The sequence below is a fragment of the Scylla paramamosain genome, unplaced genomic scaffold, assembly GCF_035594125.1.
Source record: "Scylla paramamosain isolate STU-SP2022 unplaced genomic scaffold, ASM3559412v1 Contig26, whole genome shotgun sequence".
Classification (NCBI taxonomy): Eukaryota; Metazoa; Arthropoda; class Malacostraca; order Decapoda; family Portunidae; genus Scylla; species Scylla paramamosain.
In genome coordinates, this window is record NW_026973691.1 from 820001 (window position 1) to 825000 (window position 5000).

Below are 5000 nucleotides of genomic sequence, written 5' to 3' on the forward strand. Positions count from 1 at the left end.
CTTCCCAATCGACCTACCCAGTGGCTTACCATACTTATCTTTTCATTCTTTGCCTTTGCACACCCACTAGGACTCATCCACATCCCTAAGTACTTGTATTCTTGCACCTGTCTCAACTCATTCTCTCCAAGTCTCCATACCACATTACTTTCATCCTCTGATCTATTCACAATCATTACTTTGCTTTTCTCACTGCTAAACCTTACTCCAAAGTCTTTACCATAGCCATCCACTACATCCAACAAACTTTGAAGCTCATCTGCCGATTCACTCATAACAACTACATCATCTGCATAAAGGAGCACACATACTTTATCATTCCCCACACTTACCCCTACATTCATTCTTCTCATCCTGGCTGCTAGCTCCTCTGTATACAGGCTAAAAAGGGTTGGTGACAATATACAGCCCTGCCTAACTCCTCTCTCACTCTTCACCCAGTCTGTTTCTATGTCTCCTAGCCTGTATCTAGCTCTTGTGTCCACATACATACTTTGCACTACGTTAACTATCTTTGCACTCAATCCAATCTTTTCTAAGACTCTACCTAACATTTCTCTGTTCACTCTATCATAAGCTTTCTCTATATCCAAAAAACCTAGGTACAATTTACCCCCATCCTTCTTTTTCTTCTCAATCATTTCATTCACCACAAACATATTGTCCTCAGCTCTCCTGTCCCTACGAAAACCATTCTGTTCTTCACCCAGCACTCCAGCTCTCTCAATCCATTTACACAGTCTCTCATTCAACACTGCACTGAAAACTTTACCTACTGTATTCACTAATGCAATTGGCCTGTAGTTCTTCAGCTCATTCTTACTCTTAAATCCTCCCTTATGTAACAGACACACTCGGCTCTCATTCCACTTTCTTGGCACTCTCTCTTCATCCCACACTCGGTTGAATAACTCAGTCATTCTGTCTATCACTACCTCCCCACCATTCTTGTAGAACTCATAGGGTATATCATCTGGACCTGCTGCCTTGCCATTCTTCTGCCTTCTCACACACCTCTCCACTTCATCCCTACTGATTCTTTCATCCAGTTCATCTGCATTCTTCCTTTCCAGTGTTACACATTCTTCTCTCACACTAAACATCTCACCTACCCCACCTACTTCTTCCCAGAACCCTTTGATTGCCTCCCTGATTCCATCCTTCTCTGTTATAACTACACCCTCCACTTTTAGACTCTCCACACCAACACTGCCTGACATATTCTCACCTCTCATGAACTTGTACCATTCACGGCCACCTTCCATACCTTTCTCCCTTAAAGATTGAATCACGCTCCTTTCACTCTTCACTTTAGCATTCATTATCATTCGTCTCGTCAACCGCTGCTGCTTCACATACGCTGCCCATGCATTCAGATACTCATTCTCTGCCTCATCGCTTTCATGCCTCTTTTTCCTCAGCCATCTACACTGTCTACTCATTCTCTTTCGCTCCTTCCTAGCCGCTCTGATTTCATCATTCCACCATGGTTTACATACATTCTTTCTTCTACCTACTCTCACAAACCCTATCTGGTTCTCAGCAGCACCCCTCACGTCCTCAACCAGTTTCTCATTCAGATGCTCCACGTCATGCACACTTTCATCGTCCCAGCTTCTCTCACTCAGATCAACCTGAAAGTTCTCCCACCCTACATCTCTCAGTCTCCACTTCTTTCTCTTACTTGCCACTTTCACTTCATTCCCACCCTGCATCAAGCACTCCACAACCAGCATGTTGTGATCGGACACAATATCAACCAAACCATCCTCATCTATCCACATGTGCGACACAATTTCACGCATTCTTCCATTCACCAACATGTAGTCAATTGCTGATTCCTGTTCTCTTGCACTCCAAGTCACACGCCCCTCTGCCAAAGTAACGTTCAGATTTTCCAGCTCCAGTTCATCAACAAACTCTCCAAGCATTTCACCATTCCTGTTCACCTGTTCCCCCAGTATTCCCACATGTGCATTCATGTCACCCATAACTAGCACTCTCTCCTCTCCATGCTCTCTCACAACTTTCTTAAGTATGTCATACTTCCTCCTATTTTCCCTCTCTGCTCTTTCACCCATGACAGTCATGTACGCTACCACCAGTACCACCTTCTCTGGTCTGCCACGACCATCCATGCATTCCACTCTTACTGCAAGCACATCCTCACTACTTGTACACTCCCCCACATCAATCTCCTCTACTTTCAGTCCTCTTTCTTTCTTGTAGAGTAGGGCTACGCCTCCTCCCAGTGTTTCCTGTGCCTTACGCCCCTTTCCAATCATAACATACTCGCATCCCTCCATTCGTACATCATCTCTCAGGTGAGTCTCAGTGAGCCCGACTAAGTCGAACCTCCACTCCCTGAGCTCCTTGCATACATCCTCAAACTTGCCCACACCCCATCCTCTCACATTCATACAGCCAATCTTCACGCATTTACTTGCCTGGTTAGTCTCTTTTCTTTCATGTTTGCTGACATCAGTGAGTCCTCCTCGTCATGCGTCGTCCACACAACACACCTGCCTCGCCCTCATCCACTCAGCCAGTCGACGTCCTAGCCTCTCATTCCCGTTGTGGTTGAGGTGGACCCCGTCTCTCCCGAAGAATTTGTCCTGGTCAAGGATCCCATCCATGTCCAGGAAGCTCACGTTGCCCTTCTTCTCTGCCATCCATTCCATCTTGATCTTCATGAGTTCCATGCATATCTTGCGGTTCGTTTCTCTTCTAACCTTCTCATACTGCACTCCTTCCCGTGGGCGCCGCAGGACCCCCACCACAGCCACACACATCTTCTTTTCTTCTGCTGCCCTCACTGCTTCTATCACTTCCTTTACTGTGTCTTCAGCACCTGCCTCTACTAAGTTGTTGCCTCCTCCTTGGACAACTAGCAGGCTTCTCTCTTCCATTTCTTGCACTTCTTCCTTGACTTTCCTCTTGATGTCTTGGATCTTAGCACCTCCCATGCTGGTGCACTCAATTTCCCTTCTCACAAAGTCAGGAGTCTTCCTTACCATGCTGTCTCCAATGACACGTACTGGGGCTTTCTTGACTACCATTCTCTTCTTCCTTGGGCGTCTGTCTGTTCTGGCCACTTCCACCACTTCTTGCTGGTCTTTTCTCTCTTCAGTCTTCGTCGTCTGTGCTTCTGCCTCTTTCATCAGGTTTTCTGTCTGGGTGCTCTGCTCCACTCTCTCTTCTTTTTCTTCATCCTGGTTCCTCCATTCATTGAGGCTCTTGCTCAGGCATTCCCTGCAGAGGAACACCAGAAGCTCGAACCCCAGCGCCTTCATGTTGGCCTCCTTCATGCCCACACAGGCTACATGGAACCAGGCCATGCATCTCTCGCATGCCACAGCCCTTTGCCTGTTCGCCACACTCTCCTCGCATGAACCACACGCGCTCATCACCATTTTCAGGGTATTTCAGCACACAGGCAAGAAATATAAACCACAAAACTCAGAGAAAACTCAGAGAGCAAGGCAAAGGCAAAGGACCACTGTGACCTGATCTTGATCTTGATCTTGATGGTACAGGTGGCACAGGATCACTCCTGAGCCAGCCCTTTGGATCGGCAACTCCTGTAGAAAGGGGGGAAAAAAAAAGAGAAACGAACAGCATCCTCTATCCTAATTGTTCATACACCTGGCACGCCACATTCTCTCCAGAAACTCTTTCACCGCCTCAATCATCCTTTCATTCGCCTCTCTACACAGTCCCAGCAACAACACCATCCATTCCTTTCCTGTCTTCTCCACTCTTTCATTCCTATCATGCCCTAACTCAGTCAGTATCACTTGCATCATCTCATTCCTGTCTCTGGCATACTGCACACACTCCAGCACCACATGTTCCACCGTCTCATCCTCTCCCATGTCACACATCTGGCACACTTTGCTGTGGGACTCAGACCACCTGTAACTCCTTGCATTCACATCCATACACTGTGCCCTCGCTCGGAAGAGAAGATCACCGCCCAGGCTTCCATCATACCACCTTTCATACCTCGGGGCCTCTTTCTCCTTGTACCATTCCAGGGTCTTCTTTCTTTCCATCTCATTCTTCCATTCATTCAGTCCCACACATTTCACTTCTTTGTCTATCTCATTCTTCCATTTTCTCACATCCCATTCGGCTCCCACTCTTCCTCCTCTTGTTACCACCCATTCACGCTCATTTTGATTCCTCCCAGCCATTCTTATCGCCCACACAACTTGCAATCCATTCCTGTCTGTCATTCTCATGCATCTCTTCCTCCATTTGCTTCCACTTTCATTCCACAGGTACACCTTCCTTGCTATTCTTGCATCATCCATTCTCTCAAGCCTAATCTTGTACCTAAGTGTGGCTTTTGTCAGTCTTTCTCTGAAGGTGCTCCATCCCGTGTCACCTCTCAAGGCTTCAACTGCTGTGCACCTCGGTGCACTCAGTGCCATCCTTGCTACTTTGTTCTGGCCCACTTCTAACTTATCAATTTCACTTTCATTCCATGCAATCACATCCATACCATACATTATACATGGCACAGCCACACTCTTCCACACTTCTCTCAACACATCATACTTACTTGCTCTCATCCTTGCCGCGCTTCCCAATCGACCTACCCACTGGTTTACCATACTTATCTTTTCATTCTTTGCCTTTGCACACCCACTAGGACTCATCCACATCCCTAAGTACTTGTATTCTTGCACCTGTCTCAACTCATTCTCTCCAAGTCTCCATACCACATTACTTTCATCCTCTGATCTATTCACAATCATTACTTTGCTTTTCTCACTGCTAAACCTTACTCCAAAGTCTTTACCATAGCCATCCACTACATCCAACAAACTTTGAAGCTCATCTGCTGATTCACTCATAACAACTACATCATCTGCATAAAGGAGCACACATACTTTATCATTCCCCACACTTACCCCTACATTCATTCTTCTCATCCTGGCTGCTAGCTCCTCTGTATACAGGCTAAAAAGGGTTGGTGACAATATACAGCCCTG

At 46.5% G+C, this 5000-nt stretch overlaps 1 protein-coding gene across 1 annotated transcript in view; it reads right to left on the reverse strand.

The window, feature by feature from the left end:
- Positions 1 to 3510: 3510 nt before the first annotated feature.
- LOC135097614 (E3 ubiquitin-protein ligase TRIM56-like) overlaps positions 3511 to 5000 on the reverse strand; it is a 16681-nt gene continuing 15191 nt past the window's right edge. Inside the window, exon 6 of the mRNA XM_063999543.1 lies at positions 3511 to 5000. This exon is cut by the window's right edge and continues 436 nt beyond it. The gene's annotated coding sequence lies outside the window, so the exon portion shown is untranslated.